The 14,597-nt window shown below is 40.9% G+C and overlaps 2 long non-coding RNA genes across 5 annotated transcripts in view; one reads left to right on the top strand and one right to left on the bottom strand.

The window, feature by feature from the left end:
* LOC310696986 overlaps positions 1 to 12,489 on the bottom strand; it is a 171,395-nt gene extending 158,906 nt beyond the window's left edge. The window contains exons 1-2 of one of the 2 annotated variants that reach the window (XR_014520821.1): positions 11,571 to 12,489; positions 6,592 to 11,520 (exon numbers count right to left, since the gene is read on the bottom strand). This is a non-coding gene — a long non-coding RNA (uncharacterized lncRNA). Of the gene's footprint in view, positions 1 to 6,460; positions 11,521 to 11,570 lie in introns of both variants that reach the window. The other variant, XR_014520822.1, reaches the window with a different exon arrangement.
* Positions 675 to 5,040, top strand: LOC310696950. 3 transcript variants are annotated; one of them, XR_014520802.1, is made up of 4 exons: positions 675 to 1,250; positions 1,918 to 2,044; positions 2,325 to 3,930; positions 4,522 to 5,040. It is a non-coding gene; the product is annotated as an uncharacterized lncRNA (long non-coding RNA). The 3 variants fall into 3 exon arrangements; XR_014520803.1 differs by having other exon boundaries at positions 682 to 1,250; positions 3,601 to 3,930; XR_014520804.1 differs by lacking the exon at positions 2,325 to 3,930 and having other exon boundaries at positions 735 to 1,250.
* Positions 12,490 to 14,597: the final 2,108 nt, after the last annotated feature.

Genomic DNA, 14,597 nt, shown 5'->3' with positions numbered 1-14,597 from the left:
CACCTGGCTTGTATATTTAATCAAAAAAGTGCAAGCACACTGAGCAAAAATTATTTATTTAAACTTACTGTCTTGCATGGTTTTTATAGGAGGGAAAAGGGAACTAATTAAAGAGTCAAATGACCTGGGCTCTGTTCTGCAGAACTCTGTAAAAGGGAATGAGAGTTTAATTCCCACAAGGCCTAGGGCTGCTTGTCTGTAATCAAAATTGAATAAAAGGTTGATGATGATGATGATGAAGTGTAATCAAAATTTTAAACCTATACTGGCCAAAATGCTCAGCTCCCTCACCTGTACAATACCCTCTCCTTTTCTTCTTCCCTATTCACCTTTGTGTCAGCCATTCACACAAATCTATACTTAAGACTCAGTGGTGAACATCAGGCATGAATTGTGAAACTTATATTTATTTTGGGGGGCTGAGATGATGTGGCAATGATTTACTGGATAATTATTTTTTTTTGTCAGCCTTCCACCATAAGGTCCCAGGGCAGGTAAAAGTACAATATAAAAATACATTAAAATCAGTTAAAACAATTTCAAATAAGAAGAATAGTGTGTGTGTGTGTGTGTGTGTGTGTGTAGGTGCCAGACATGCCTCTGCAGGGAGGGATTCCACACCTTAAGGCAGTGATGGCCAAACTTGGCCCTCCAGCTGTTTTGGGACTACAATTCCCATCATCCCTGACCACTGGTCCTGTTAGCTAGTGGTGATGAGAGTTGTAGTCCAAAAACAGCTGGAGGGCCAAGTTTGGCCATCACTGCCTTAAGGAATGCCTTCTCTCGGGTCACCCCATTCTCGTGTTCCGACTGAGGCAGAACCTCCAAGACCTCAGCACCTAAGACAGTCTAGAGGTGGTCCTTCAGATGTTTGAGACTTAAGACATTTACGGCTTTAAACATTAACATTAACAGAAATGAACAGACAGTCAAGTGCAGCTATTTACAGTAAAATGGGGTCTGTGTGAGTTCTAAATGAAACCTGGATTGATTTGGGAGCAAGATGAAGGCAGAAGCACACATTGGGCTTATCCACTCTTACTGTTTGCCCTGCAGTTTCTAGGCACAGGCCCAAACTTAAAGCTCTGTGTCTGAGTGCTCTTTAGAGCTGAAGCACAACAAATGAGAAATTGGGTTTTCTGTGCATTTCTGTTTGCTCCAATTCAGCAGTAAAGAGTGGGTTTTCACAGGGAAAGCACCAGAGAGAGAAACACACACTCAGACACAGAGCTTTAAATTCCAGAGGAAAGGTAAGTGTAGATAAACCCATTATGGTAGTGTTGTGATTCCCTTTTGGGCTGGCACAGAAGAGAAGACTTAAATCTTTCCCTAGTGCAAATTTCCCACCAAGAATCCGACCACCAACTCTATTTACACTAGTAGAGATAAAATAATAATAATATAATAATTTATTATTTATACCCCATCCATCTGGCTTGGTTTTCCCAGCCACTCTATAAAAGCACTTGCAGGAGGAATTTTCAACAATAAAATGGGAGGAAAATTTTCAACAATAAAATGAGAGGAAAAGCCATTAGAGACCTCCTACACCAGTCACTCAATTCAAATTTCAGCCATAACAACTGTTTGTTTTATTTGCTCCCCCTTTCCTTACTAAACAACCACATTATTCTGTCCCAAGTTGATGAGAAGACACAATCCTTTGACGTTCAGAGAGCAATTCCTTAGTTTGATGTGCAAACATTTTTTTGTTCCGCTCCTGTCTAATATGGCTACTCTTTTGGAAGTTCTTATGACATTCATCCTGCTCCCATACAATACTAAACCCATGAGCTCAAATGTAAACAATCAAAATCCATGGCCCTTTGCCCTTCCCAGAGAGCTTTGTACTTTAAAATCTCAAAAAACAGAAAGGGATAGAGAAAGAACAAAAACTATACTTTCCTTTTATCACAGGATTATCAAGGCTTGGCTTGTGGCTTTAGTGCATCTGAGATTGGCATCTTAATGCTAAGCAGGTAAGAATCAAGCTGTGTGGAGCATTCACATATTGGATTCAGCCAAGAGAGCCATATAGTTGTAGGTAAGCTATTGACTTTTAAATATCTCTTAATGTTACATTCATTTAGAAATGTGCTCTTAAGCAATTTCGCTGTAATCCACCAGGCCTTCTAGTTTACATTTATCTGTATAGGTAAAGAGGTTTTGTTTGCATTTAGTAATGATTCAACCATTAGCTTGATTGAGCAATGGCTAGGTTTTAGTCCCTCCTGGCAGTTATTGGGCAATTCATTTGACCATTTCTGAAAGTGTGGCTATCACTCCGGCTTGTGCAAAGGTGATGATTGTGTGTCTTCTCGGAGGTGTACTGGAGGAGCAATCATTTCCTCCAAGGGTGTTGCATGGAACAGACAGAGAAAACGCCGCAATTAAAAATCCAAGCTGCAGCAGAGTGGGAGATGAAGATTGGCAAGATTTATGAGGCAACCGCATGAGATAGAGAGAGAGAGAGTCCAGGCAAGACGGCTTCACTGATCTCACTGATACCACTAATTGAAACACTGCTGCTACCTAATCACTGGAGACTTGGCAGGACCTTACATATCTAAACTGCCTTAAACTGGTATAGGACACTGGTTCTTCCAGCTCAGTATTTTCTAAATGCTCACTGGCAGTGGCTCTTTGGGGTTTCAGAGAGAGGAATTTGCCATGACAGGTGCATGACATCTGCAGCTGGTGCAGGGTGAACCAAAAGAATGGCCTCCCCTGATTGGACTTGTGGGTGAGGCCCTCCCTGACTGGAGGGTCCAACATGGCTGGAGGTGGATGGCACCAGGTGGCCATTCCCTTCCCCAGCCATGCAAAACCAGCCATGGTTGTACTGCATGGCAAACACACCTTCCTCCCGAGCACCAGGTGAGCAGCTATTCCTACTTGAAGATGCCAGAAATTGAACCAGGAACTGCCTGCATGAAGAACACATGGTCCACCAATAGCTACAGTCACTTCCTGATCATCCAGCCCCTGTGCTGAAGTGTATTGTTGAGACACTTCCTGGCTCAGTGGATTGAGTTGCAGATGACCTGTATTATATAGGATTCCCAAGGTAATGTTCGCCTATAATATAGAGGACATTTTCAGGATAGAAACATTATGCGGTACTTAACATTTCCCTGGGTGCTATTTTTCTTGGCAAACCCTTCTCTCTATTTCTGAGAGAAAAACAACCCGGGATAAGGTATTTTGCAGAAGAAAAGCAATATATGAGAGAAGAGTTAACTAAACCCCTCCTACCTACTACTTTTCCACTACGAACACCCTCTCCACTTTGCATTGGAAATTCTGTGCTTTGTCACCAAGCATCTAATTCCAGCCTTAATGGATATTTTTGAAAGTCAGTAAGTCACCCCAGGTGTTATATTGAAGAAATGTATGGAACTGTTGAAGGAATAGAGACACAGAGAAGCATATGTACAAAAAAGGTTAATAAAGTAAGATATTTCTTTGCTTATCTTTGTTATATTGTCAAGGTTTTATTTTGTAGGCTTACATGACTGGTATTACAACTATCCCTGTGACAATAGAAGGTGGTAAATTCAATAATGACTATTCTTCCTGAAATTGTTTTGCCCCACACAGGAGATGTAGCATTTAAAGAGGAGCAGATACAAAAGTGTGACTTCTATAGCGGCATTTGGAAAAGCAATTGCAAAGGCAGACAATGTGGAATGGAACAGAATGTGTATTATCTTTTAATAAGTTAGAATGACATATGGACTCACTGAAATTTCTTATACACCTGGAGTTTCATGGACGAAACAGGCTGTTTGGTGAGCTATAGGTTTATATGTGCGCACCAAAGTCTACACTGGCAGTAAAGTTTGCGCTGGTGCACTGTTTCCAAGGTGATTGTCAGGAAGGAGGAAGACCGTCTGTTATCGCACAAAAAGACTAATATTCAAATAATAGGTACTTAATAATAATAATAATAATAATAATAATAATAATAATAATAATAATTTATATCCTCCCCTCCCCAGCCAAAGCTGGGCTCAGAGCGGCTAACAACAATAAAATTAACACAGAATTCTAAAATAAATTCATTCTAAATCTTTTAGGAAGAACCTGCCTTATACAGAACTAGACAATTGGTCCATCTAGCTCAGTATTATCTACTTTGCTCAGAACCACAATACCTCAAGGACTGCCTTTCCCCATATGAACCAACCTGGACACAGTGATCATAATTTGAGACCCTTATTCATGTGTCTCCTCTATGAGAGGTCCAGAGAGTGGCAATATGAGAACGGGCCTTTTCTGCCATGACCCCCCACTTGTAGGATGCTCTCCCCAGGGAGGCTTGCCTAGTACCTTTGTTACATATCTTTCAGCAAAAACATTCCTCTTCTCCCTGGCCTTTGACTAATTAAGCAATCTATGGCTTTTTAAACTTGGGGGGGGGGGGTATTTTTTGCTACTATGGTATTCATTTTATGGTTTTGTTTTGTAAACTGTATATAATAATAATACTCTGACTAGCAGTGGTTCTTCACGTTTCAGATTTTCAGATAAGGGGCATTCCAAGCCGTATCTGGAGATGTCAGGGACTGAACCAGAGATATTTTGTCTACAAAGTAGATGATGTACCACTCTTGGAAAGATAATGTTATAGAAGACTCTTCTAATATTTTATATAAAAGCACAGCTCCAATAATGCATCACACTTACGCCTCTACCTTACCCTTCTGCCTTTACACTGCCCCCCCCCAATATGAAGAACTAAAGCCCTTGGCAGACTAGCACATTGCTTAGCAGATCATAGCTATAACAGGCAAGTCCAACTTTCAAGGGACTACGATCTACTCCACTATAAAGAAAACTGGCAGTGATCTACCAAAGTTGTTGAGCTTTTCTTTAGGAAGCAAAAGTTTTCTCTGGGGTGGGGTGGGGTGTCAGCATCCCATGATCAACCCACAGTCAACAATGGGGGGACACCCCCCCCCCATGATCGACTAGTAGATTGTGATCAACCTGTTGGACATCCCTGCCCTATAATAGTACTAAGAGGATTTTCCATAGCACGATTTCCTGTGTTTCCTATCAGGCCACAATGCTCAGTTCTTCCCTTTTGGAGCTGATCCACTGATACACAAGGGACTAAGTGGAGCATATTAATTGTGGGCAGCTGTCTGAATTTGTCCCCACTGAGTTCATTCTGACATGCTCCAGGTTAATGTATAAAGGATTGCAGCCTTCGTCAAGAAATGTCTGAAAAACATATTTTCTCCTTCTTGTCTCAATGATCTGGTTGTGACATCACATTACATGACCAAGCCCCAGGCTGATGCAGTCCCACTTTCCCTTCTCCGGCATGTAAGGAGTGGATCAGAATGTATCACTGTCATTTTCAGTTAAGTACAGTTTAATGTTTTGTCTGAAACCTTGTTGGCTTGTTTCAGTACGTTATAGTTAAGAGCAGCAATGTAAGGAGGCATTGTTTTACATTTTGCCCTGTATTCATCACATGCAGCACTGCTTCTGCTCTGCTACAGAACATCTTCCGCCCAACACTACAGTATTCATTTTACTGTCTGCTGTGGTGAGATTATGGGAATTACATAAATTACACTGCCATCACATTATTCTACCCCATTCATTTTGATGCAAAGGAGACACAATGCAAATGGTGGTGAGAGGGATAATCAGTTATGTAACATTTGCACACCAAAATCAAACACTGATCAAATTCACTGGATTGATTTTTGTTCTGGATATGGGATGAATAAGAGAACATCAACAATTTCTGTTCCCATTTCTGTTTACATCCATATTCTCCAACATTCCTGGTTAATCTAACCACAGTTTCCTCAGCTTCTCACATAATGATAAGCTGCAGTTAATTAAAAACAAAAGAAAATGTATGTAAAAGCTTCTCATCTCTTCCTTGTGTCCACATTGGAGGATGCTGGTGGGTCTTTGCTCATGCACATCAGGCTAAAATATAAAACTCTGTCCAAACACAACCAATGAATGGTCTGCCAAATTAATTTCTGATTTCCAGCCTTAAACTATTTAACAAAGCAAACAGATGTATTCTTATATAAAATTCTTAATTGTAACCAGATGCTCTCACTATCTGAAGGGATGTGATCATTTGATTCAACATGAAAATGTCACTATTATTCAATAAAGATTCTAAGCAAAGATATGTGTAGTTGGGTGCTTAACTAGATTAGTTTGCAAACCCAAGGCAGATCTTCTCCATCTTCTTTATTAATAGTAAAGGTAAAGGGACCCCTGACTGTTAAGCCCAGTCATGGACGACTCTTGGGTTGCAGCGCTCATCTCGCTTTACTGGCTGAGGGAGCCGGCGTTTGTCCGCAGACAGCTTCTGGGTCATGTGGCCAGCATGACTAAGCCACTTCTGGCGAACCAGAGCAGTGCACGTAAACACCGTTTACCTTCCCGCCGAAGCAATTACCTATTTATCTACTTGCACTTTGACGTGCTTTTGAACTGCTAGGTTGGCAGGAGCTGGGACTGAGCAACGGGAGCTCACTCTGCTGCAGGGATTCAAACCGCCGACCTTCTGATCGGCAAGTCCTTTGCATCTAAGCCCTAGGTTTAGACCACAGCGCCACCTGCTTTATTAATACCTGAAGGCTAATCATACTCCAGAGACTGGGTGAAGAAAGCAAAATTTGTACAATATCCAGGGATCTTAAATTTGTCTGCATTTTATGCAATGGCTCATTCTTGGTTTTTTGAAAACCATTTGCAAAATTAAAGTAATTTCTGTGACACATGTGCAAAGCAGCAAGAACAGACAATGTGTTTCCCTCCAGGTGATGGGATTTGGAATTCAACAACATCCCTGACCACTGGGCAGCACCAACAACTTTTGGAGGACAACATGCTGGCTACCTCTGCACTACAGAAAGTATAAGAGAACAAGATATATACTGCAGCATAAACATTCAGTCAAATTAGGCAAAGAACAAGCATCAAGTATTTCTTTAGTGTTTATCACCAAAGTGAGGAACCTTGTAAGTAAGACTTTCACAGCAGGTACAAAAACTAGATGTGCTTGTCCATATAACCTCAGAGCAATTCTTGTGGCATCAAGTGCATCTTCCAAGAAGCAAACAGCTGCTCCTTTGTATGTCATAAAAGGAACTAGTTGAGTAGGTGGTAGATTTCTCCTTGACCTCTACCAAACTATTAAAAATAAAAATAAAAATCAGGAGTTGGGTTACATAAGAGGTCAAGAGTTCATTTCTTCTTATTTTATTATTAGTAATTTATCGTTCAAAGGGCAATGGGCCTCAGCAGAAATTAAAACTTTAGTTGGACACATCTCTGAAGGACCAGATGGAATTACCATTTTAAGTGGAAGCAAATAAGATGAGAGGCAGACATAAGAAGTCCGTTCATTACAATCTCAGTGATTAAGGAAGCGAGACTTTCACCAGAAGAAAGAGCTTTGATGACTGAAGCCCTTATTCATCTACGTCATTGTGTAATTTAAGCTGTAAGCTTGCATCAATCTGTTATACAACAGGCACTTATGAAAAGACTTGCTCCAGAGTCCACCGGCTCCCAAGCCATTTTAAAGAGTTACTAAAAGGCTTCACACCAGGAAAAAAAATGTTCCTATATTTTCCAAGACTGAAGGACTGTGCTAGGACATGTATTAATTTTGCACAAGAAAGAAATCATTTAAAATTTACTCTTGCCTTCAGCAATAATTAATGATGAAGTAACTATTAATGGGACCTTCGTGGAGTATATATCCCACCTGTGATTTCTAAATTCCGTATTATGTGTAACGTCTTAAAGGAAACTCATATTCTGAAAGGCAACTGGCAATTTTTGTTGGAAAAGCAGAAACATGGGGATATTTCTGTTTTGAACTATATGATTAGTAAAGATTCTTCATAAGATACTAGGAGAGAAGAGTAGCATGAGCTGCTTTTATGCCCATATGAGTTTTAGCTGATCTAATAACCATTCTCTTAATTTCAAGGTACCCCAAATCTGTGACTCTATTTTCTTCTCCATATCCAAACTCATCTCCACCTTTCATTGGGGACTTTATGTTATCTCCAAAGGACCAGAGATGCTGATGGAGATGGGTTTGAATGAAAACTTGAGGGACTCATAAAAGCTCACTTCAAGTGAGAAGAGAAATTACTATCCCCAGACATCTGCTAGTCTGCTTAAAAGTCTTCCCTGCCAGTCCCTGACTCCCCAAACACTTCCCTTTACTTACCTGTCAAGAAGTAGCAGCAGGGAAAATGGAGGAAGGATACTTCCCCCCTTCTCTTCCTCCTCCATGTCACCATGATGTGCTAACTTCTCAGTAGTGAGCAGTGGGTTCCTGAATCAGTCAGAATGCTATCTCCTAAAATGAGTTATTTGGGGATACTCAGTTCATGAATTAGCCTCAAAGCTCACACCATTCTGAGCTTCAGGCCTAGGCCTGCTCCAGATACATGGTGAGGCCTGGAGGCCTTACAGATCCCTCTGCCATCTTCATTTTACCAAAACTTATTTTCCAACAACAGCAACACAGAAAGAATGGAAGCACTTCCCCATGGGCCTTTATTAAGTGCTTCTAATTTTCTCAACAGGTTTTGTGTAGACACACCCAGCCACCCCCTCACTGTGAGTTGGAAAGGCAAAGTACTGGAGGGGTTAGAAAATGGGAAGTTTTAACATGAACTAATTGCAACTCTTGTTTCATTTCAAAATGTTAATGAAGTTATAGTATCTAATCCTGAACAGCAAGTAAAGACTATCAAGAGTATCTTATCCAAAGCACTTCCTATATTATAAGCACTCACCTGTTCAATACTCCCATGTCCTCCAATCAAGTATCACTGTAGGGAGTAATCAACACAACTCAAGTTAATTTAGGACATTTTATCCATACAGTATTAATTGCCACTACAAACAGATTAGAGATAGCTACTTGATAAAACTCATAGATCACTTTGTTTCAAGATTAGGGGCATGCATGCGTTCTGCCCAGGGAATAGAAATTACCCTTTCTTTGCCCTTATACATAGCACACAAATTACTCTTCATGAAAAAGATACACTCTGCTCTATTTTACATTGATTTATGGCTCTCTCTGCTTGGATTTCTTTTTAAAAATGACTTATCTCTAGAATTATTTTTGGACAAGAGAAATCCTTGTTGGAAACCTGGAGCTTTTGATGCATGGGTTAGCATCCAAATGAATGACCCCATTTAATGAAAACTTACTGAGAAATGCTGTGGAAGGGTTCTTCTGCAACTTGTCTTATCTAAAAAGTTTGTGAAAAGATAGGTAGTAAGAATTAGTAAGAACCGCAGGAACAAAATGCAAACTCTCCTGGCACTCAGCTGAGAACAGGAAGTTCTGGGTTCCAGCTCTTTAGCCGAGGGTAGTCTTCCCTAAGCTGCTGCTCTCCAAATGTTCTTGAACTGCAACTCTAATCTGCCCCAATGGTCAAGGATGATGGGAGTTGTAGTCCGACAACAACATGGCACTGGGTCAGAGAAGGCTGGTCTTGGGACTCAAAGTGAAGGTGTATAAGGGAGGGATTGAAAAGGATGAAGAAAGAAACAGCAGTGTGATCACAGTGACTGGAAAGGACAGCAGCTCAGTGCAATACATGCTTTGTTTACAGGGAGATCCAGGTTCAATCCCTGTCAATGCAAATTAAAAAGATTTCAGGTAGCAGAAGCTGGTACTAGTCAGAATAGACGATAGTGGTCTAGATCAGAAATGGAGAACATGTGGCCCTCCAGATGTTGTTGTGCTACAACTCTCCTAATTTCTGACAATGTTAGCTGAAACTGGAAGGGGCTGGAGTCCAAGAGCATCTGAAGGACTACAGGTCCCCCACATCTGAGCTAGATGGAGAAATGGTCTGTCTGGCTTAGCACAAGTAAGGTTCATGGGCCCAGACAGATAGTTTCTCTTGGTGGGCCAGATAGTGAGGCAGGCATACATTCCTAACTTAAAGTTCTCTCTCTCTCTCTCTCTCTCTCTCTCTCTCTCTCTCTCACACACACACACACACACACACACACAGAGAGAGAGAGAGAGAGAGAGAGAGAGAGAGAGAAGAGTGGAGTGGGCTTCCGTACGTGAATTGATTTTTAAAAATAGATTCATCCCATTCTGTCAGAGAAGCCACATATACTGGTCCCAGAACTAACAGTCTGTAAAATGCAGAGCTAAAAAGGATGAAAGAAAGATCTAAAAGGATATTTCATGTGTATTAGTGGTTTATTTTAACATTTTAGCTGCTGCTTTTAGTGTACCTGGGCTGTTTTTTAATTGGTGGGTTTTATTTGCTTTAGTAGACACAGGTTGTATATGTGTAAATAATACCATATATCATAAAGGCACCACAGATTCTGCAGTGCCTCATTGTCCAAAAGGGAACACAGTCCCTGGTAAGTGCTCCTGCTATACCTGAAATTCCACACTGCTCAGAGATTGGGGTGGCATGTAAAAATATGTTTTGCAGTAAATGCCACTCCCCTGAGGGAGAGGTGCCTGTCTGTATCCAAACCAAGATAGGGATTTATTTTTCCTTCAAGTAGGAGGTCACAGCCAGGAGAGGGGGGACATCAGTTGGGACCATTCAAGTACTCCTTTTGAATGCTTCAAACATTCCTCAGGGTTTTTCAGATGTACAGCTGGATTAGTTAAAGGGCACCACTGATTTTTCAGGATGACCACCAAATGATTCAGCCATCTCTAAAAACAGTAGAGGTGATTCTCTCCAGACTACTGTTTAGGAATCACTACCCCATACAGATGTGCCAACACCTGTGTTTTGATCATGAGGCCTCTCGTTACAGCAGCACTTCCTCTTTTTCACAGCATCAGCACCTCTTAACAGCCCTTAGGTTACCATTGTAATTCCATAATACAGGCAATCACTGCTGAGAGCATCATACTAAATACAAAAAGGGAGAATAATTGATAGTATTTATTTGTTTGTAATAGCCATCTCCAACACAGTGGTATACTGATTAGAATGAGTTATGAGCTGCTCCTAAGTTGTCTGATTATTATTATTTTTTCCTTTGAATTCCTCTCTGCGTACAAGTGCCTTGCGGCATCTTATCAGCAGGATCTAAAGCATGGCAGAGCTTCACTCCTTGCTTTCTGTAGCACTGCACACAGTCAGGTCTGCGGGGATTCTGTCGAGATAGATGTGATGAGTTTTTCTCAACAACAAAACAGAATTTAGCATTTTAAGGTGGCTTAGGCAGAGGAAGTAGAGAGCAACAGAGAAGCTGTGTGATGTAATGTTTAAAGAACTAGGGAGGGCGGGGTTCCAAAGGCATCAAGCTCATTGGGTCACCTTGGGCCAATCACTTTCTCTCATCCTAGCAAGATTATTGTGAGGATAAAAAGGTAAATTCCTGCCATCCTGAGATCCTTGTAGGAAGGCTGAGATAAAACTGTAATGAACAGAAATGTACCCATCTTCTCTTCCAGGAGATGCCCAGTAACAAAATTAATATTGTCATAATCTAAATGGCAGGGGCCTAGCTCTGCTAACTTCCATATTTTCAAAATATTCAAGTAGTCTACAGACTAGGAACTAATAACCCCATTCTTTGTCTTGGACATTAGTTAGTAACTAGCACACGGCTATGTATCTTATGTATCATGAAAGCTATATTCACTTCAACAGTTTGGGTCTGTGCAGAATTTGGTATGTCTAACACCATTAATCAGTGTGTTTAGGTGCGCCTAAATGAATAGGACCAAACGGTGAGTGGCTTTCCTCCCTCTCCTCTTTCAAGTTCCAGCATCTCAGTGGTCCATACATTTGTGGTGTGATGAGAGAGAAGACATATTTTTCTCTTCTTCCACACTGTGAGCAAAAAGTATCACATTGCTGGTGCTGCATGATATAAGAGTCACTCCTGAGTTGCACAAACTTTTCCCCTTTGGGGATAAGGGATGGCTTGCATATGTCACCCACACTTTAAAAACAAACTGCAAACCAAATGAAACCTAATGTTTATTTCCCAGTTGGTGACTAGCCAATCCATAGAGTTTTATGAAAGTTATCATAGATGGAAGAAAATGCATTAATTCTGTGATTCTGAGAACTCACCACCACCCCTCTCCTTGGAAAAAAGCTGAATCTAGTCCACTAAGGAAACTTACCGGCATACTGTAGAGACCAGCAAGGTCTAAATGGACCTTGGGTTTATTAGATCCATAGTAAAAACCAATATAGCTTTGTGTTTCTGTGATATACTGCTTAATAATTATTTTCTATTAAACAACACAAAATTAAAAATAATGCAAACAGAAGCTGTTGTTGTTGTTTTAAAAAAGTAAGCACATCCTATATACTAAGAAACTAATTTTCCAATCATGGATCCTAATGATTGCATCATCCCCCCCCCAACCCCACAAGTATTATCAGGCTTGGAGAAAACTCCAAGGCTAGCAGAAATACTCCCATTAAAAAAATCCTAGGGGAGAGGGGACTTCCAGAGCAGCCCAATGAGGACTGTGTATGCTCAGTGGTCATGGAATGCAGCTAAGTACCTTATGGAACATAGGGCACTGTCTCAGGCAGCATCAGACCATTGGTCCCACTAGCTCAGTAGGGTTTACAGAGGCTCTCCAAGGTTTCTGGCAGAGGATGGTTCAAGCCCTGGAGAGGCTGGGATTTGAATCTGAGAGCTTCTTCATGCAAAGCAGATGCACTACCATTCTCCTACATCCTTTTCCTCAAGAGCCCTGTCTTCTCTCACATCTGGTTGCCTTAGTTATAACTGTGTAGAAGGAATAAATGCTATACATTTTGGAGGAACTCACAATGAGAGCTAAAGTATTCCCTGATATTACTTTCACCAGTAATTCATTGTAAAAAAAATACGTGGATGGAACTACCAGAAAAGAGATCCAAATATTTCCTAAAACAAGCTCTTTCTTAGAGGGGCTTTGAAGAAATGTTTCACTGTCGCGTTCTATATGTATATAGCATATTTTGTGCTCTATAAGACTCACTTTTCCCTCCTAAAAAGTAAGGGGAAATGTGTGTGCGTCTTATGGAGCGAATACAGGCTGCACAGCTATCCCAGAAGCCAGAACAGCAAGAGGGATTGCTGCTTTCACTATGCAGCGATCCCTCTTGCTGTTCTGGCTTCTGAGATTCAGAATATTTTTTTTCTTGTTTTTCCCCTCCAAAAACTAGGTGCGTCTTGTGGTCTGGTGCATCTTATAGAGCAAAAAATACGGTATATTGCTGTGCACACTGTCAACAATTGATAAGCACTAACAATATAAATAATCATGTCTAGCCGAGTGTGAAAGTCACACATTTGAATATATGTTTGCATATGCATAGGGGATTTCTGGCTTTAACTCAATAGAGGGCAGAACAAAGTTTCAGAACTCACGGAGAGATTTGCAAATCTTTGAAACAGCTGCTTTGGAAAAGAATTCACCAGGAATTTTCCATTCAGGTCAAGTGGTTAGATAGGGAGCACACACTTTGTGTAGTCACAATTTGCCAGTTTGTGTCACAAGACTCTGGAGTGTGCTGCAGTAGTTTCTGCTCATCTTGGTGCTAACAAGGAAGGCAAAACAAGAGGAAGGGAAACCAAACCAGCAGGAGTTTCATGTAGAATCAGTGGTGGCACCAGAAAAAAAAAATGAGGTGGGGCTTTGAAAAGACAAAGTGTATTTTTAGGTGGGTGAGCTGTGTCGCACACATTAAGATCTCTGAAAGAAAATAGCACTATATGTTAATGACAGAAGCCAGCAAATAGGGGCAAGCTCCTTGTTTGGGGGGCACTTGCCCCCTCTGCTTCCCCCTAGTGCTACTCATGTGTATCACCCCATTCTCCGGAGCCTGTCCAGGAGGATATGATGATCAATGACATCAAAAGCCAATTAGAGATCAAGAAGTAGGAACAAGGTCACACAAGCCCCGTCTACTCTCTGCAAAGGTCATGGATCAGGGCAATGAACTCATTGAGATTAATTTTCATCTCAGCCAGTGGAAAGTGTTGCAATTAATATATGTCCCATGGGCTTTCCAGACAAAAACTGATCCAGGAAACCAGCCTCACATGAAGATTAAATTTAGGGACTGAACCTGGAAGCTTCTGCATGTAAAGCGGAGGCTCTAACTGTTGAGTTACATCTCTTAGTCCCCCTAGGTATGGATTGGATCCTAGAATCAGCACATATCCACCAGTCATTGAGTTTTAATTCGAGTTTAGGATTCCTGTTAGCAGTTTCTTCCATTGGGAAAATCCTGTGTGACTATGAATTATGAATTCGCAAATGTGATTTTTCTTGAATGAGAGGGAAGAAAATTAGCAGAGTTTCTAGTCTGATTCAGTTTGTGGCTCCAAGGAAATAGCTGGGTGATCAGCATAGGTGGCACATTATACATAGGAAAGAAGCAATGCTTCCTATTGCATCGACTTACCCCCCCCCCTTATACCTTCAAATGTTGTTTCCTGCATATTTATTTTTGTGCTGAACACCTGAAATGCCAAAACAGAGAAAGCAGCATACTGTTGTACAAACAAGCTCTAGTTAGAGCTACTGAAAATAATGTAAATGGGCATATTCCAGAGAAAGTTAG

Source organism: Podarcis liolepis (genome assembly GCF_965112155.1).
Source record: "Podarcis liolepis genome assembly, chromosome: 2".
Taxonomy (NCBI): domain Eukaryota; kingdom Metazoa; phylum Chordata; class Lepidosauria; order Squamata; family Lacertidae; genus Podarcis; species Podarcis liolepis.
The sequence above is the reverse complement of the archived record's forward strand: the minus strand, read 5'-3'. Positions and strand labels throughout refer to the sequence as shown.